We start from the raw sequence: 20,972 nt of genomic DNA on the forward strand, positions 1-20,972 counted from the left end.
AGGCGGCAGCCCCTCATTATCAGCAGGAGGAGGAGATGCAGATGCAGTGGAGCAAAGACACCCCCCAGACCTAGATAAAAAAATAAAAGGATGGCTGGCAGGGCAGCAAAACTGTCCACCTGGATGAATCTGTCGATTTCAGTTCCTCTCAGTTTCTAATCTTAAATTCAGTTCACCCCAAATGTTGATTTTTTGTTTTCATAGGAAAGAGGTTCATATGGTTGTGCTAGTGTGCTATCATCCTGCCTTTAGGTCCAGAGCTGTGACTTTTAAATGCCAGATTGGTTCAAAATAAGACCTCCCTTATCCATGATTTAATAGTGGATGAGGCGGCCGATCTGGCATGCATAACTGAGAATAGAGTTAGTCTCTGCCCTTTGGGGTACTTGGTTCACCATCAAGGTAGGCTTGGGGGCCAGGGAGCAGGGCGGTTTGCTGTGGTTTATAGGAATTCCATCTTCCTCTGCAGGCTCCTGGTCCATCTGACTTCTGGTCTGAATTATTTGTGTTGGGTCAGATTGGGGATTCTGCTGGTGTGCCACCCTTCCTGCTACTCAATAGACTGCCTAACTGAGCTGATGGAGGTGGTCTCAGGTGTGCTGTTGAAGTCACCCAGAAAATCATGGTACTGTCCCAACATGTTGTTGTCCCAAAGCATGTAGCGGGGTCTACTGTAGACTTGGTTTTCTCAACTGCAGATGGAGATGGAGATCTGAAGGGACTGACTTTAGATTATTCCCTTTGTCATGGTCAGATCATCACTTGCTTACACTTGCAGCAACTTTTCCCCTCTACAAGTGTGGGAGACCTATAGTCCGCCCCCGGAGCTTAATGGATCCAGATGGTTCTCAGAGGGCTCTGGGGAGGTTTCCAGCTGATATGGCTGGCTCTCCTTTTGAAACCCTGGTTGGTCAGTAGCTGGGCCACCAACCAAACTTGGTAGAAGGCACTCTGCGCCACTGAGGACACCTGAGCCTCGAGTGACAATGATGGCTCCAGGAGAACCCCCAAGCTACGAATCTGCTCCTTCAGACAGAGTGCAACCCCATTCAAATCAGGTTGATCACCCTCCATTCGGTCATAAGAACCACCCACTAAACAAAATCTTGGTCTTGTCTGGATTGAGTTTCAGTTTTTTAGCCCTTATCCAGTCCATTGTCACAGCCAGGCAGCAATTTAGCACATCCACAGCCTCTTCTGATGAAGATGAAACGGAGAAGTAAAGCTGCGTGTCATCAGCATACTGATGACAGTGCACCAGAGTAGCATATCTGCAGCCTCACCTGATGAAGATAAAAAGAAGAAATAGAGCTGCATGTCATCAGCATATTGATGACAGTGCACTCCAAAACTCCAGATGACCACACTCAATGATTTCATGTAGATGTTGTAGCACAGGGGACAAAACTGACGCCTGTGGAACCTTATACTGACAAATGCAAGAGATTTTTTTATCCTGGAAGTGCCTAACAAACTTATTGCAGGCAGAACAACAGCTTCACTGGGCAGCACATAGAGGATTCTTTGTTTCTTTGCTGTCCTCCCTCCTACCTCCCTCCTACCTCCCTGTCACACCAGGGTTCAATTGCATCCACTCAGAGTTTTTCTCCATCTGAACTCAAACTGTCTTCTATTTTGTTCCATCACTTTGGACAGGGATAACCTGGGTTCAGTTGCCATGCTCTGGGTAACCTCCACGTTAGATTACTGTAATGCGTGTTACATAGGGCTGCCTTTGAAGATGGTTCAGAAGCTAGGCTTGTGCAAAATGTGATGGCCAGATTGATAGGAAGGTCTGAATGAATAATACCAATTCTGGCCTGCTTGCACTGGCTGTCTTTATGTTTCTGAGCCCAATTCAAGATGCTAGTTTTGGACTATACAGCCTTACATGGCTCGAGGCTGCAATACCTGATGAAGCATCTCTCCTGTATGAACTGCCCTGTACATACATTCATCATCTAAGGCTTTCCTCAAGTGCCTCTTCTGAGGGAAGTTCAGAAGGCAGCAACAAGTGAGAATGCCTTCTCAGTGATGGCCCTTGAATTTTGTAATGATCTGCCAAGATTTATCTTTTTGGTGCCATCCTCTTCTCTTAGGCATTTGCAGTATGACGAGGTTTTAAACAAGTCTTGGATTTTTCTTATTGTTGATTGTTCTAGGTATATGTATGTGTATGTGTGCTGTTCATTTATGTGTTTGTATGTAAATAGTTTTATAATGTATTTTTAAAAAAGGTTTTAGTCTTTGTAAACTGCCTCGTGGTATAGAAATGTAATAAATGAATGAAAATGCATATACATTTTTGCATGCATTTTTCCTAATACACACTTTTTTGTATGCAATTTTGTTTGAAGTACACTTTTTTGCAAGCAGTTTCCCTAACTGAATGCACTTTTCACTAATATACACATTGTTGTATGAACTTTCCCCTAACTTGTTTTTGTACACATTCTTTAATCGGAGAACTCCATTACAAAATTTGGAGAAGTACACATTTGGAAGGATAACTGAGTTTCAGTTTGTATATTGGTTTGGAAAAATTAGGAAAATTCGCATAAAATGAAAATTAAATGAATTTGTCCCTTTATCCCTAAGCAATCCTACGGTTGTTCATCAGAAGTAAGACCCACTGTGTTTATTATAGCTTATTCCCACTCCTGGTTTAAGTATGCATAGGACCGCAGCCTCAAAAGTATAAATGCCTGACAGTGCAATCCTATACCTGACTACTCAGACATAAACCCCATTGAATTCAATGGGACTTACTGCCAGATAAGTGTGGTAGGATTCCAGCATTTGTTTTGTACAAGCAAAACGACAGCAGATGCAGAATCTGGGTGGCCCAACATTTTGCTGCCTGAGGAAAAGGACAAGATGGTGCCCTGCCCTCCTCCATTCCATGTACAGAAGCTAGCAGGAATTGCAGTTAAATTGTACTTTAACACCAGCAATGGAATAGCGTTCTTCTCCACACCTGCAGGTTAATTTAGGGGTGCAGGATAGGCTTTGTGGCAAACAGACCTCTGTCCTTGTGGAAATGGGTGTAGTGGGGATCAGGAGGAATGGCCAGTTAGATGCTGCTGCTACCCCCAGCATCTTCCACCTGAGGCGGTTGCCTCACTCTGCCTTATAGAAGGGCCAGCCCTGTGCAGAACACCTATTTCTAGTATCTCTAAACTAGAGCAAAGGTCATCAGAAGAAGGCAAGCAACAATTCAAAAGAAAACAAAGATCTTGTACTCTCATGAAGAAGGCAAGGCCTTCTAGGTGCAAAAAATCTTGGATGTGAATGTTTTATATGTCTACAGTATACACAGGAATTCTCATCCTGTAATGTTGTAGATTTCATCAGGCTGTAGCAGAGGAAGAAATGGGAGGTAGGGCCATTCCATTGGTGTCACTGTGGTCCTCTCTGAACTGTTTCCATTTAGGCAGGTCATCGTAAGAGCTACTATTTAACTTTATGAGTTTGTTTGTTTTCCTTTTCCCTCTTCAGCTCCTTTTTTCCTTTTGTGTCATGTTTTTGGGATTATAAACTTGTGGCAGAGAATTTTAGCTTATAAGCCTGTGGTCTTGCTTTTATTGAACATATCCTAAGCTGCTCTGGGAGCCATTTTGGCTAAACAACTGGGTAAAAATGCTTTAAATGAATAAATAAGATTGTCTCACTTAAAAATCTTCACTTGCAAGATCAAATGTTCATAGTGTATACCAAGGTAGCCTACCAGTTCTACTCACAATTCCATTGTGAGAATACTAGTATTGGGTAAAGCATCTCTTCTATATGTTATAACCAAATGTGGCATTTTTACAATAGGAATGTTTTAATAGTGCTCTTCCTGAACACAAGGACACACCCAGATGTCACTGGATGATGAATGATAGCACAACCCCATTAGCAAACACAGGAATACCATTTTACAGGACGCTTAGTGGAACTGATATTTACTTACTCAGAATGATCACACAGGAATTTTTTTCTTGAAGAGCATTGTGTCACAAAAGTGCTTAGTTTGACTGCACCCGTTTCCTGGCAGAATGACTTTCTCACATTTCCCTACTGACATCTACATCCTATGCTAAGACCTATATGGTACATTGTGTACCGTAGCCCCCCTCCCCTCAAATGTGCCTGGCCTTTTAAGGGATTGCAGCTCCTCATGAAAGAACTTAGCCTTTGTACTTTGCAGCCTACAAACCACCATCCACAACATAGAGCATCATCAGACGAGTGTTTTATCACATGCTCGCTACTGCCCACTTATGGATGTTCACACATCCTTTAGACGTTGTCTGACGCCCACGCGCCTCCTGCTCCTTCCACTCATTTTTCTGTCTCAAAATAGACCTCTTTTAATCCATCTTTTAAAAAACAACAACCACGGAATGTGCCGCCATTTCCTGCTGTGTGCAGGAAAAGTTGCACAATATAAACAGCTCCTGAATGGGCCACATGGTTGTTGCTGCTTCCTCTTCCTCTCCCCATGTAAAGACACTGTCGCTATTGTGGGACAGCAGCAGGCCATAGCGATGGTAGGGAAATGCGAAAACCCACCCGTCCGATGATGCTCAAAGTCTGGCTCTGGGAGATTTTCTGACCAGGATTTTTCTGACCAGGTTCGATGGATTTGATTGCATGAGACATGAGATTCACATGTCTTAGGAGAAAGGGGTGGTGTATGTCGGTGGGGAGGGAAATTTTGATGAGGCCTTTATAAGACCTAGCTCAACATGTCCTGGCTTCAGTTTGGACAGGCAGGCAGTGTGATACACCCACCTTCAGGTTTTCAGGGTTCTGCAGGCAATTGTTGGTCACCCTACTGGGTGGAGGGAAGATTTCCCCCCTCTTATCCTCCAATTTGGCCAAGGAAGGGTATGTTTTCACCTTCCCTGGCCTTGAGGATGTATACATTGTTTTATACAGAGCATAATTGTCACAACTTTGGCAGTCAGGATTGAGAGAAGGTATTAAGATCCAGAGCAAATGAAATGAACTTTGTGGGTAATTGAGGGAATAGAAGATACAGGGAGTCCACCCAGTAGATTTTGGCAACAGTTGGAAGGAAATGGGAACCATGCTGAGCCCCACTTGTAAATTAACTGAGGGCTCAGTAGAAGGCTCTGGTTTAAGACTACCATCTGAGGATCCAAATGGGCCATGTATATCCAGGCCAGCCCCTCCTTCTTTTATATGTTCATAAACCGTACCTGTAAATAAATACAATTGTGGCCAAGTTATAACCCAAGACCTTTTCACCTTTTCCCTTGCAATCAGAATCAACCCTGTTATGCTTAATACAGCTAAATTTGTGATGAAAGCCTCCCAACTCAGGCAAGCCTAAGAGGCTAATTTCTTGTTTTAAGGACTTTGCCTCTTGGGTATGTATTGTAAATGTTTGGTTTGTTTGGTTGAAAATTTCTTTCTTTTTGGCTATAACCTGTAGCTAGTTGCCTAATAAACTTGGATTTGTCTTATTTGTCCTTTAACTTTACTTACCTTGGACAATTTTAGACTATATAAATTAAAATCAAAGTACTTGTGCTTTACTGCCATTGTGTTAACGTTAACCTACAGTGCTCCTTCTAATATTGCATTTCTCTACATGCTTTTTAAAATCATTGCAGACATACCTCTGCAGCTTATCATTCTGGCAGTTTCCTTTCTTTGTTTTCATTTCTGCCCGCCTTCTTCCTGATCTTTTTAATTATTGCCTTTGCTGAAATTGGTGTCTTAACCATGGAAAGCAAAATAATTCAACATTAGATGGGAAGTGGTTGGGGGGGGAGGGGTGTAACACATTTAAAGTGGCAGAGAAAACCTGTGGAGGCAGATGTAATACTGGAATTTGAGTGAGAAACCACTGTTAATATAATTGTGGTAAAATGTTCCATGGAATTTTGAGTATGTCAGAACCTTCTGTTCATGTGTCACAAGCTCTGTTGCGTAAGTTTGTCACCTCTGGGGATTGTTCATAATGTGTGCAACCTGTCTTGTCTAGAGGACTGGGTTTCCGAAAACTAGAGGTGTGGGAAATTTGCCTATAAAGGATTGCGGAATTTAGTTTCAAATCCCTGATCTCAATCTGCTCTCTATAACAATAGGAAATCTAAATACAAGGAAGGTTTTGAAAGGATAGTCCAGCCTTCCCCAACCCACTAGTCTATACGTCCTATGTACCCTGTCATGGCTGCGCAATTGAGCCCCGTTGTTTAAATCATGCAGCCGCCAACTCGCAGCCACGTCAGGCTTTTCACTGCAAAATGTGCTTTTTCAGGCCCTTTCTACACCTGCTGTTTTCCCCCGAGATCGTCCCTGTGCATCCAAATGACACACAGGGGATCCCACAATCCGTCCACATTCCCGGGATAACCAAGACCTCGGTTATATGAGTTTTACCCGTGGTCCCAGGACAATCCTGAGGACTATGGGCAGTGTGGGCATCCATCCCAGCTTCTTCTCTCCTCCCCGCGAGCAGCAGGGATCAACAGAGGGAAGGAGCCAGGCCAGGGAAAGTCCAGGGACTTCGGGGGTGGGTGGGAGTGGGGCTGGGTTGTTGTTGTTGTTATTTTAAAAAAATTACTTTTCGCTGGAACACAAGTGCACTCCTGCTCCTGGTTGTTGTTGTTGTTTTAAAAAATGACAGATGCGACATCCCTCTTCCCTTCTGGGATTTCACATTTCCATTTAGAAGCCCAGGGACGATCCTGGAAGCAGGTAAGTCTGGGATCGTCCCCCCTCCTTCCCTGAAGGCCCTTAGGTGTAGAAAAGGCCTCAAAGTGTCGTTTGACTGTGACTTTTTCAATTGCTCCGATTTCACCACATTGTTTCTGCATCTGTCAGTGGTCGTTTCAGTTGGGGTTAAGAAAGTGAGTGTACCTAGAGGCAGATCCCAGCACAGGGTAGGCATGAGAATGCCAAGTGGGGAGCAGGGGTTGGGCTTGACAAACCTCATAACGGCTGCCATGGGGTTGTAAAAGTCGGGGAATGAAAGAAAGGGCAGCTAAGATGCATAATGCATAAACCAAATGAACTGTAGCAACACAGACGCACTGCTACAGGCTTTCAACGTTGTGCGGAGTTGCCATAAAAATAAAAATAAAAGGTTTTGTGACTTCCCGTTCTCACTGTCTGACAATGCCACTGCGATTTCCCCCAGGCTGGATAGCCTATACTCACTCCTGCCATGTAACTCTTTCGATTCTGTTTCACGGCAGCAATTGGGGGGAATCAGGAGGCAAAGTGTCACCATATAGACATGGTTCTGGTGCCCTCCAGATCTGTTGGACCACATCTGGAGGACACAAGGTTGGGCAAGGCAGGGATAGCTGGATTAGGATTAGTTTGAATTAGTTGTATGTATTTTATGGTGTTTTTATTTGTGTTGTACCCTGCCTCGATCCAGAGGGAGAGGCGGGTAACAAATAAATTATTATTATTATTATTATTATTATTATTATTATTATTATTATTTGTAAAATGCTTTTCATGTCTAGTATGATCGTGATTCGGAAGAAAAATAAGCATCATCTGATTTTTTAAAATGGCAGATGTAAAAAAAAGTATTTCTTTTACTTGGGTGCAGTCATAGACTGTGGCAGCACTATCCTATATATGAGCTCCATCACACCTGCACATTTGCACTGGTTTACCATCGAATTATCCACCCTCTTTTCCATAGTGTGTGAAAGCCTGATCAACTTACACCTTTGTGCTTTTACATTTCATTCATCTTTAAACCTCTACTGTCGTGCACACCAGCGTATTGCTGTTCTTCCATTGAGATGCACCCCCCCCCCCAGATCTCCTCTGTACCTCTCCCCACAGTTCATTGGTTGGCGGTTGTTGGACACCACACGTGGTTATTTCCTGTTCCCTAGGCTACGCCCATTCCCCTCACCTGTCTGGAGGTTTTGGAGCATGAACATACTAAAGTCAGATGTAGGCTTACTTTTGAATAAACACCATTGAACAGAGAGAGACTTACTTCTGAGTAAACAGAAGTAAGACCTCAGAAGTAAGCATGGAGTTGCAGAGCACTTATTTCCAGTTTGCTGTTTTAAGACTTTAAGACTTAAAAAAGAAAGCTTCTGAGTGACCACACAGATCTTAGTGATATAGGGTGGGATAGAAATATTTTAAATAAATAATACATAAAAATCAATTCTATATGTGTTTACTCAGAAGTAAGTCTCTCTTTGTTTAATGGGGTTTACTCAAAGGGAAGCATGCATGGGATTTTAGTATGATTGGGATGTAAATGCAGTTGAAATCAATGGCATTTACTTTTGAGTAAGGGAACCAGCACATCTGTAATTTATGAACTTGAAGATGCACAGCTTCCCATGATCAAAGGAATGGAAGATCGAGCCTTTGCACTAGTGAACTACCAGGAAAAGGGTTTAAGGGGGGGGATTTAAAATATCAAAAAAATCAAGGGATGATCCAATCTGATTGAAATTTGGCATGCTGAAAGCCTTTCTTAAGAGCTATCACTGTGCCAATTTTTATCTCTTTATCTTTAAAACTTATGCAGATATAAGCATTTGTTTAATTTCCATTTTAAAAATTCCTTAAAATCAAGGGATGATCTAATCTGATTCAAACTTGGTGTGACAAGGGTGAACCTCTATGCACCAGTAGCATTAAATCCCATCAGTCCCCAGTTCTATTGTACTTACTTAAAAAAAAAGAGTTATCAGAATGTTCATAAACTTTTCATAATACCTCAATAGATGGGCCAATGGCTAGGGCTCACTTTCATCCACTGAAGCCAGAGAACTTTACAAGGACTGGACCTTGTTTTTAACTTCTGGATTTCCCCTTTGTTGACTTTACCTGATAAACAGAGTAAATATGTGGGTATTTATTCAGCCCCTTCTGGCCTTCAGTCCTGCCCACCACTAGAATGTAGCACCCGAGAGCTTCTTTAAAATGGCAGCCCTTGGGCTGAAAGAGGTTCTGCACTCCTGGTGTAGGGGAGCTAAGGGAGGTCAGGGTAGGTCCATCTCTGTTGTAGGCAAAGAAAGGCTTTTAATCTGGGGGGTGCTGCCAATTTCTTTCTTCTTGATGTGTTTTTAATTTATGTTTTTAATGTTTTAATTATAGTTTTGTCTTTTATCTGTATTCTTATTGTTAGATGCGCTGAGCACTACAGGACAGGGTTCCTGTATCTTTAACAGTTGCATAGAAAAGGGAATTTCAGCAGGTGTCATTTGTATGCATGCAGTACCTGGTGAAATTCCCATTTCATCACAACAGTTAAAGCTGCAGGAGCCCTGCCCTCTTGACCAGATACAAAAGAGGGCAGGGCTCCTGCAGCATAAACTGTTGTGATGAAGATGAAGGGAATTTTACCAGGTGCTGCGTGAATACAAATGACACCTGCTGAAATTTCCTTTTTAATACAACTGTATTATTTTATTTATTTATTTTTATTTATTACATTTCTATACTGCCCAATAGCCGGAGCTCTCTGGGCGGTTCACAAGTATTAAAGATACTGGAACTCTGTCCTCCTTTCCATATGGTCATCCAAGTTATGGCCATTTGGGGAACCATTGAAAACCCAATTGGAATTTCAGGGACGCTGAATTTGGCCCTGGGCTCCAGGTTCTGCAGGATCATAAGAGGTTTATATGCTTTTTCCTCAAATGTGACCAATCTTTTCCCAACTATGTTTGATTCTATTGACTTGCCTTTGGATCAGATGGTGCTTATGACCAGCTGCAGGGCTGCTTTCCTTCATCCTACTAACCACATGACAGTTGTCACCTAAGGACTTAGTTATCTGATCTCGCTCTCTTTTTTTTTTTTTGCTGTTCGGGGTTGATCAAGATTTAAACTGCAGAAATGTTGTGTGCCTTCCTTAACAGATGCTTGGAAAGGAAATGGGCTTTGCTGGGACATGAAGTGCAAATAAAACCCTGTTGCATCTCACGTTGCACTGAGCCACAGCACACCAAAGAACAGATGCTCTCTGCAAGCATCGTGAGCATTGTGCTAAGATTCCTAGGGTGATAGATAGATAGATAGATAGATAGATAGATAGATAGATAGATAGATAAGATAGTTGATATACATAGATCATGCAACTATAGTTAAACAATATGCAAGCTTTCTATCTGACCTTTTTTTTTGTTGTTGTTAAAACACAAACACGCAATTACATTTTTTTCTGAAGGGGAATGCCAGATTTGAGTAACAAGACCAGGTGACTAAGTGTTTCCTTAAAAGGAAGCCACCAGCCATACACTTAGCAACTGGGAAGGGAGGGTGGGGGGAGAGAAAACCCTCCAAAATGAGCTTGAAAAGTTCTTATGCAAATTCTAATTGCACAAAAGCACACTTTCTAGTGGAAGATTCATGAGAAACTTAAGTTGGCTAGAAAGTGTTTTCTTTAACCCTTGGGAAGTGTAGCTCTAAACCCAGGGGTCTGTTCCAGTAAACTTCCTTTAGATTCACTCAGTTCCCCTCTCACTTTTATACATTCATTCATTCATTCATTTCATTTATTACATTTATATCCCATCTATCTTCCATTGTGGAACTCAAGGTGGCTGCATGTGGTTCCCAGGTGGTCTCCCCTCCAAGAACTGACCAGACCCAGACCTGCTTAGCTTCAGCAAGGTGGCTGCCTCAGGTGCCTTAAGGCCATGCTCTGGGCCATGCTTTATCAAAAGCATACCCGTTTGATAAAGTCTGTCTTGGGGGTGCCTTCACAGTGCCAGGTTGGCACCGCATCCCTTGGAAACCCCGCACTTTCCCTCTCTGGGGTGGTGTCGGGTAATCCTGATGCTGAAGAGGGAGCCCAGGGTTTCTGGGTGGCCATCTGGCAACCAGAGCTGCCTCGCCCGCTTCCTGGTGGAAAGTGACCCATTGCAGGTCACCTTCCGCCAGGCACCACCCAGCCATGCCTCTGCTGTGACTCTGGAGTGAGGCTTTAGGGCTGTCTTGATGCCATGTTGTGCATCCTCACCTTGCTCCAGAGAAAAAAGTTAGGGTAAGTCCCTGACTTTTTTTCTCTGCAGCCTCAGGGTGGGTGCATGATTGCAGCAGTGTCGTATAACTGACACTACGCTACTGCACACACACCCTGGGGCTTTCCAAGCATTTGGACAGCCCCTTGGGCATTTTACCTTTCTGGTCACTCCCTTTCATCAACCTAAGCGTAGTAACATAGAAGTAAGTGCCATTGTGTTCAGTCAGTGTTGCCATTTAAGTAGGACAGGAGCATTACCCATCCTGTGCCCATTGTTATGAGCAATTCAATGGTCCTTTGCTCTTGGGAGGGACTGTAGCTCAGCAGTAAAGCACCTGCTTTGCATGCAGAAGGTTCCAGGTTTGATTCCCAGCTTCTCCAGGTAGGGCTAGGAAAAAATTCGGCCTGAAACCCGGAAAAGCCATTGCCAATCAGTGTCAACAACACTGAGAGCCTCGTCATACAGGGGGGAAATGTGTTTGCTTACCGTCGTTTCTCTGCCCGTGTGTTTGTTCCTCATTACTTCCTCTTTTGAAACAGGAAGTAATGAACTTGCACATGGCCCATTCAGTGGGCTGTTTTGATCCCACTGCTTCTCCTGCACAAAGCAGGAGATAGTGGCAACTTCCAACTTTAAAAATAAGTCAGACTTACTGGGGTGGGTTTTTCTTTGGTGCAAAGAAGGAAAGAAGGGGTGGGAGGCGCTCAGGAGGCAGATGACATCGTGAGCAGAACCTGTGAAAATCCATGAGTGCCAGTGATGAGCATGCAATAAAATGCTTGTCTGATAGATCCGTGGTCTGTCCCAGAATGAGGCAGTTTCCTGTATTCCTAGGTATTCATACCAAAGGTTCCTAGCTATACATGCCAAAGTCTCAAATCTTTCAATTGTTTGACTTACATAGATAACAGTAGTTATGAATATGAGGTATAAACCTTAAAAAGAAATATGTAATGCTTTTAAGATACGCACATTGTTCTTGTGAAATTAAACCTTGAACAGATTGAAGAGCAGGCCTTTAAACCTTGCAGAGAATCTCGCTCCCCTTGCTGTTGAAATTTGAAATGACACTGCTGAGTTCAACATGACTGACTCCCAAGGAAGTGTTCATAGGATTGTAGGGGTAAGGGCAAGCTGTGTGTAGGTTTTTCATGACTTCCCGCCCTACCCTCTGCTTTTGCTAAGTGCAGCCATGGAGGTTATAATTCAGAAGAACAGAGGTGGGCAGAAGATAGATCTCCAGATGTGTTAGACTTAATTTCCCATAAGGCTCTGCCAGCATGGCCAATAGTCAGGAACGCTGGGAGTTGTAGTCTCAAACAACTGGAGAGGCACCAGGTTGGGGAAGGCTGTGCTAGCCTATGTACCTGCTGTGAAGCAACTCTGATGCCGGGAGTTGAATTATAAAAACATCTGAAAATCTACCTTCAGCTCACCCCTGATCTAGAAGATCCACACAGGGAAAGAGACTTCTTAATGTTTAACCTCTGATGTTTTTTCTGCTAATATTCACTCCCCAGCTACTTTTTCTTTGTGGAGAGAAAAGGTACAGTTACCCACCTTGTTTCTCCCTTTCATCTGGAAAATGTGTACATGGACATGCAGCTGAGCTGTCCAATCTGGACTATCGTCCAGTACAAACTCCTGGTGGGAACATTGTTTTTGCATCTGGCTAGGTCATCCAGTGTCTTAGGGGACTGCCCAGCGATAATGATTAGAAGCCATTTTGCAGCTATTCCACCTTTTTCTCTTTAACAGATTTTCTGCATCAAGAAAAAAAGACAGATGAAACAATTGGAAAACACAGGATGGCTATGAGTAGACCTCTACTCATACCCTTTGTCTGGATCTCTGTGATAATCATCTGTGAATGAGCCAGTGTGATTGCACAATGAAAGCCTTGTTTGGAAGCACCATTACAGTTTCTTGTTTAAGGTGTATAATGGGTTTGGTTTTATATTATAATTTATTTTTGTTGGAGAAACTAATGTGTTAGTTTGTTTTAAAACCTCAACTTTACATCTCAGTTCTATAGAAACGCCTAACCATATGCTAATAGAATTGTGGCAGAAGCAGCCTTGTGGCAGGCAAATGGGACAAATGCTTGCCACTCTGTTGCAATGACATTATGAAAGATTGCACACACTACCAAGTCCTGCATTCATTGAACTGATTGGAAGACATCCAATTGCCTGTGGAGGAAGAAATGAGTTTAGGATGTTCCATGGAAGAGCATGCCTCACTGGTACATAATAGATTTCTGTAAGAATGCCGCATAATACATCTAGTGATAATGGCTATTACCTGATATGGTAGTGCCAATCCCCATGGCTGTGCCTGTATGACTTCCAGGCTTGCAGGCAGTGCCTGCATAACACCAGAGCTTGTGATATTACACTGGTGTAATAACCACTGCATTTCATCCCCATGGGCTCCTCGTTAGGCCTGCTGAAGCTTGGGCTTCCTATGAGCCCCTCCCCAAGCCCTGCCCCATGGCCTGGAGACTACTGGGGGGGTTTGGCCAGCAGGCAGAGAGGGGAATCCCTTTGTTATCTCCGATCTGTGATTGGAGATAACAAGGGGATCCCCTCTACTTAGCATGCCGTTCACCATCTCAATTGGGGGGAAATGGCATGCTAAGTGTTCTGCCCAATGTGAGGAAGGCATGGGGTAGGTGAAGCTGTTTTTACTGAGGAGCTGGGTGGGGATCCATTTGCCTTCTTAGGCCTTAGGCCACTTTGGGGGGTTCTTCTGCCCTGAAAGTCAGCCTAGAAATATTTAAATAAATAAATAAATTAATTAAAATAAAGACCCGGCCTTCCTCCACACACAACTTCCCCAGCCATGTCCTAAATTCAATATTTGCTGGCACACTACCTCATAGATACAAATTATTATGTAGATGTAGTAAACGGAACACTTTAAAAATAATGGTTTTCCAAGGCTTGCAGTGTGCAACTACTGCCCTTTCAAATACAGTAATGGTCGGTGGGGTACTTTTAGTTTTCCGTTCATGTGTGAAAAGCCTTACCTTAATTCATTGCCTATTTGTGCTGTTGCTGCTGCTGCTGCTGCTGCATTTCTTACCACAAAGAACAACCAAAAGTCAGTTATAAGGAGATTGAGTAGGTGCTGACAACTTCAGAAAGTACACTGACATTCAATAACTTAGTTCTGACATTCAATAACTTAGTTCTTCTATAAAATGGAAACGATGTTAACAATATTGAAAACATTTCCTCCATATAACATATTATATAAGTGGTAAATCTCCCGCGATTTACCACTTCTTCCTGTTCTGAATTCTTTTGGGGATTTAAATGGGGTCTTATACTGCCAATTTTTCTTTTTATGCATAACACGATATGCCATTTGCACGGGTGGGTGGAGCCTGGCATGATGTTGTCGGACATCCACCCCTTTGTAGCCCCTCTCCTATGGAGAGTGCACAGAAAGGGCTACAAGTTTTCCAGGCAGAACGTGCAGAGCAGAGCAACTCCCTTCCCATTGTTAAACACTGATTCTTTGCAAGTTCAGAAGTCTATGTCTTCAGAAGCCTGCCTCCCCTCACCCCACATGCAAGTCAGTATTGTCCCTGTAAAAGCAATCTGTAACTTTTCTCGTTTGGGTGTACACTGGAAGAGGGGATTAAATGGAAATGGGTTGCATGTGCTCACACTCTCCCATCGCTCATCTGCTTAGGCATTCCTGTAATATAGATCCGAGCAGGAGTGGAGGGGTGGGAGAAGACACTCTCAACTGATCCTCGTCAGTACTGTCGTCAACACTGCAACGCCCAGCACCCACGCACTCAAACAGGACATAGTGCGATGGGAGGTTTACATGGGGCAACGATGGCGGTTTCATTGAATGACCGCCAAAAATACTGCATTTTCCTCGTAGAAAAATAACATGTGAAAAGGTTGGGAAGGGAAGAGGTGGGACAACAACTGCATGGCAACGGTGTTGTGTAAGGCGTGGGGGGAAATGGTGACCAACTCATGATGATCGCATGAAAAATTGCCCATCTGAAGGACCCCTCAGATTCCCAAACATCACCCAAGATTTCATAACATCACCTGAGGTTATGGGATCTTATTGCAGAACTGGCTACGGTCAGTTTAGTACTAGCATGGGAGAACTAATGGAGTCTCCAGAAATTGCAGTCCTCCAGATTGGCCAAGGATGGGCATGTTTTTGTCCGGTCTGAGGCAGCACCTCGGATATAGACATTGTTTTATACAGACCACAATTACCATAACTTTGGCGGTCAGAAATCGGAGAGTGGTATTGAGGCCCAGAACAAATGAAGTCAGTCATGCAGGGTATTGGGGAAATGGAGACCACCCAGTCAATTTGGGGCAACTGCTAGAAATGGAAACCATGCTGAGCACCACTTAATGTAGGGCTCAGTAGAAGGCTCTGGTTTAAGACTACCATCTGATTAAATGAAAGTTGCTTATCAATACTTTTATACATCATGATTTTCAAAGAAAGCACACCAAGGGTATTGTTAGTGGTATTTTCTCTCTCTCAGTATTATCATATCATAACCCATGGGTGAGCAATCTTTTTCAGCTTCATGGCTGCATTCCCCCACAGCTAACCTTCTGGGGTCTGCATGCCTGCAGTGGGTTGGTTCAAAGCAAAAGAGGGCAGGACACACACACCCCACACACACATTCACCCACACACATAATACCCACACAACTACCTAGAGGAATCATCTTTGTGTACCTATACATACTTGGCTGCACTTAGCACCTTTTCTGAGGTACTAGCAGTACAATGATTTTTTTAAAGTTCTGTATAAATAAACTCGAGGTGGCTGACAAACATAATAAAACACATAATTGTTTATAAAAATTAACATGGAACCAAGAACAATATAACTGCAGAAACAAACAGTACCCAAATTAATACCCAGAAACAACCTCAGCCAATCACAAAAGTAGTTTGGAAAGCTACATTGCCAACTGACAATTAAAAGGCTAGGTGAGCCATCCTAAGAAGGGAATTCCATAGAGCTGGTGCCACCATCGATAAGGCACTGCTCCATCATGAGCTCTGTTCAACATCTGAGATCCTATTACAAGGTGCCCCCACTGATTGAAGTTTGGTGCTGCCTTGTCTCTGCACACTGCTAGTTTCGGTCCTCATGACAACCTATGTGTGGGCCCTGATGAGGAAATATGACAGAAAAAAGCAGTACTGGATCAAAACCCACCTCCAAATTCTAAACTTGACTCTTTGGGGGAGGTGCAACCCAGTAGAGGTTGCTGGCTCCGATGTCAGTGGGGTGGTGAATCCACTCTGAGTTCCAGTCAAAATCAGTCAGAACTGGCTCTTGTAGAGTTCTGACTGGTTCTGGCTGAAACCTGGAGCGGATTCACCACCCCACTGACATCGGACTTACAACTTCCCCTGGTGCAACTATCCAAAACAGGCTGAACCCCCATTCAGGCTCCTCTGTGCAACTGACTACTGGATTTGGGTTGAGAGGGAACCTGAGTGAAAAATCAAAGTAGTAAACTACCTTTATTACAACCTCGTGGAGGAGAAATCTGTTTCTGGGTGGGCATCTGCTGTACATTCCTAACTCTGGTAAAATCCCTCAATATCTCCCTAGTTTCAGCCTCTGCCCTAGGCATGAGAAAGTAAATATAACCTCAAAAAGAACCCAGGAATTCCATCTCCAGGCAATTTAATGTGGCTTCAATTGAATTGTGACTCTAGCCTTTTCCTGTCTCTAGCAATGTCACTGCTTCCATTTCAATTAAGACTGTGACTTCCTCATTGTCTAGAATAGTGGAAGGTGGGATCAATTTTGTCCCCTCCCCCCCCCCCCCCCCCGCCAATCTAGGTTAGCTAATTAGTATCAGTGGTAATCCTACTGATCCCAGAATCTGGGATCTTGACCAATTTGGGTTTACAACCAGTTGGACCATCTGGCAGCTCAAACCTCAATAATGGATTCAATTTTTTGCAACCTGCCCTGATCTCCACCTCCTGGATTAATATCTGAATAGTCTTTTCAACGTCCCAAATGTTCTGAGCTTGTGCTCAGCTTAAAAACATATCAAAATACATTGGAAAAATATGTGCTTTGGGGTGAAATTGCATTTAGAAATGTATTTTTTAAATGAGAGAATACATTTAAAATACTTGTTTAAATGTGGGTTTAGATGTGAATTTTTGCGTAGAATTTTTTTAAATGCACAGATTTCACATTGATTAAGGTGAAAATGGGACTGAACGGATCTATGGGCAAAACACGCAATGGTGCAGTTAGGTAATTTTAGACCATGGACTTAATGGTTTTATGGGGTCCCCCTTTAGATAGCTATGGGTAGGGATGTCCGTCATTTGAAAATATGGCTTTTTGGGGGCCTGACAGATCCCTGATGCCTAGCTGGCTCAACTTGCATTCATGAGCCAAGCCGCACACTTCCCCCAAAATCCAAGAACTTTTTGTATGTGTGTGAATGGAAAATCAGTGAGCTATTCCAACTCTATGCAGATCGAGAGCTCCATCAGGTGAGTGTTTTATGGCACGTCTGCCACTCATGGATTTTCGCAGGTCCCTTTCACGACGTCATCTGCCTCCCATGTGCTGCCCGCTCCTTCTAACTTTCTTTGTGCAACAAAAAAAGCCTCAGTAAGTCCGACTTATTTTTAAAGACAGAAGGTGCCACTGTGCAGGAGAAGCAGCGCGATCAAAACAGCCCACTGAACGGCCATGTGCAGGTGGAGAATTGAAAGTAAGCAATTGCAATTTTCCCCTGTATGATTATGCTCTGAGTCTGGTGAGTACATTTAAAGTGAGCCTGAGCTGCTGAAGGTTCAGTGAGTTCCACCTGCCTGGAATCATCTCTCCGACATCCCTAGCCATGCCATGCATTCAGTGTGGGACTCCCCCCCCCCCCCCGGAAGAACAGCCATCCCACCCCCACATTTACAAATTGCTTTTAAAAATCTCCCAAGCATCAAAAAACAATTGGCTAAAGAGTACAAAAATCCCCCGTTAAATAAACACAAGCCCAAAGCCTTCTTGTGGTCCTTTGAAGCCCAGCCATAGTAATTACACTATACTTAACTGAGGGTGTCTATTTACAAATGGTCATAGCATTACTGTAGCCAATCGACTGAGATCAGCTAGCTCCACATTTTGCCATCTTTTTGCTTCTGTAAATCTTAAAAAACGTGAATCAGTACTTGGCACATGCAGGTTTCACATTTGGTTTCCTTTTCCCTTACTCAGTAGAAAGGTATTCTCAGCCCGTTCATTCATCATATTCATGCTGGGAATGTAAAGGGTTTAATTATGGCATCATTGATGACATAATGAAGACTGAGTCATCTGGTACCATAGAAATTGCCCAATTGTCATTGTAGCATTGATCTTCGAACCATTTTTCAGAGCCTATCCAGAGGTTTCACAGGGAAACCGCAAATTATGAGGGAAATAATGGTTTCTGATTTCCATTTCTTCAGAATAGTTTCCCCGTGGCAATGTTGTAAACATTGCCAATTGCACGCATACACAAGTTGCTGGGAAACATGAGCGGAAGGGTGCGGTTTCATGTCCTGCTTGTGGGTTTTCCATGGGCAGCTGGTTGGCCACTGTGTGAACAGAGTGCTGGACTAGATGGATCCTTGGTCTGATCCAGCAGGGTTCTTCTGATGTTCTTAATTATGTTCCCTACATGCCGTCTTTCCTCCAATCATACTGGCAGCCTGCTGAGGCTACTTTTAATTTTAAAAATGTGAAAGGAAGTAACACAGGACTTCATGTAACTGCTCTACTAGCACTTAGGCTTTCCATCATTTGAACCTCTGACAGGCTGCACCATTTCAGACTACAGGTGGGGATTTACAGGTAGGAGTGCCTCCCACCCACACAAAAGATTCATTTATATAAAATAGCAGTATGTCAGAGAGAAAGAAACATCCTTCCTGATAACTAGTTTTCTAAGGGCAGAAATTGTTGGTGTGGTGGTAGGGTTTGTATGAAAGAACGGTCCCTTCACACTCACACACAGAAAAAAAAAGTGTGACACTCCACCTGCATTCTTAAGTGGTATAGCCCGAGTATAGCTTTACTTCAGAGATAATGGGCTAATCTACACCTGCAGCCCTTTCGCTACGAAAAGAGGATGCTTCCCCATGTTTCTTGCTTCTGCGATCGCCACTCATGGGGCACACATGAGTGATGTTTACTGCAATTACAGGAGTGCCGTTGTGGGAGCACGCGTGCCGCTTTACGCCACTTCCGCATGTGTTTCAGTAGAAGTGGGTGATGCTGGGCAGATGACGTGTATAACTGCTTTTTCCAGCACTGCACAGTGCCACGTCACACCTGTCTACGTGGCAGAGGTGGGGGTTTTAATGAGTCGTGAGGCATGCGCATGAGCACAGATACACAGGAACATAGGGGGGCATATGAACTCTGTCAAATATGCACTCCTGCGCAGTGCTATGGTTGTATTAATCAATAAAATAAAAACACACTTGGTAATGGAACACGCTGATACCCATCCGAAACATGTAGCGGAAATGGCGGACAGGTCCACTCCCACACACCTCCGATACCCATGCGCATGCCCCTCACAGCTGATTGGCTGTTTGCTGAGCCTGCAACTCACGGTGAACAGCAACGTCATCGCAAAGGGGGGCACACCACACTTCCTTCGGAATGGAAGTGGGAGAACTGTGAAAACTGCAACAAAATCAGTCAGGGTTATTCTGGGATAAATGAGAAGTGGAACCGAGATCACCGCAGGTGAATGTCATGTGCCCTGTTAATGATGACTGCAATACAATCCTGCAATAAATGATTGGTGTAGACTCCCCCAATTAGGCCACTGCCCAAAGCTTAGGAAAGCTGGGCTTATAGTTGATGAAAGAAGTGGGCGCAAACTTGCTACATTCCTGTAGGGATCCTATATAAGCAAAAAGCTTGTATAATTAAAAGGCGGGAAAAGGTTACCCAGTGGCCATTAGTTCTGAGTATTTTCATAGTGACTTTTTTTTCATAGTGGCTTTAATTTTCCCCTGGGAATGTTATCACTACAGATCCAGTTGAGTAGCATTGCTTCTTTTCATAAGAGAGGCTTTGGTGTAGAGGTTGCTATTCCTCTTTCCACCTGTGCAGGAGATGAGAGTATTCAGTCAGTGTAAGTCGGATAGAGGATGAATAATGCACATCAGTATTACTTCCTATAGAAGTAGTAAAATTAAGTGGGAAAAATACTGCTAGTAATTTTAATAATAATAGTGATTACTTCTATTAATAGAAGTGACAGTAGCAATATTTCTGATAACAGCAGTAGTAGCAGCAGTAGTGATTTTAGAATTAATAAACAACTTGAACTGTCAGTTGTTTGTAGGGATGTAAGGATTTCATAAAATCCATTCTGTCAGGATTTTGGAGCTTGTTGGGTGCCCTTTATACCATAGTCCACTAATTGAAAGAATAATTCTTTTTCCAATTTGCGCAAATGCACATTTGCACAAATTCGGACTTGAGAAAATGCACAACCCCCCCCCCCAAATGTGCAAATCCTTCACCCAATGGATGAAAAAAACCCATATGCACATTTTCATGCTTTAGTCTATGGGAGAAATGCACAGTTTTGGCCATTATTGATTTATTTTATGTATTTTTCTATGACATAGGGCCTTGCTAGACCTGCCTTTAAATCCGGGCATGTGGAGGGGCCAGCCCGCGCTAGAAGGTAAAGGAAAGCCCCGTTGCATTGGGCATCTTTTTTTTTTGTTTGTTTAAAGGGGCCATGTGCACAGGAGCGCACCAACGAGAAAGGTAGGGTTGGTTTTTTTAAGAAAAGGGTTCCCCACTCCCCCTACCCCCGATTCCCCCCGCCATGTCCGATGCCCCCCCATCACCCCTGGGCCATGATTCCCCCCGATGTCCCCTGGGCCGCGATTCCCCCCAATGTCCCCTGGGCCACGATTCCCCCCCGATGACCC

Source organism: Elgaria multicarinata, chromosome 4 (assembly GCF_023053635.1).
Source record: "Elgaria multicarinata webbii isolate HBS135686 ecotype San Diego chromosome 4, rElgMul1.1.pri, whole genome shotgun sequence".
In the NCBI taxonomy this organism is placed as follows: Eukaryota; Metazoa; Chordata; class Lepidosauria; order Squamata; family Anguidae; genus Elgaria; species Elgaria multicarinata.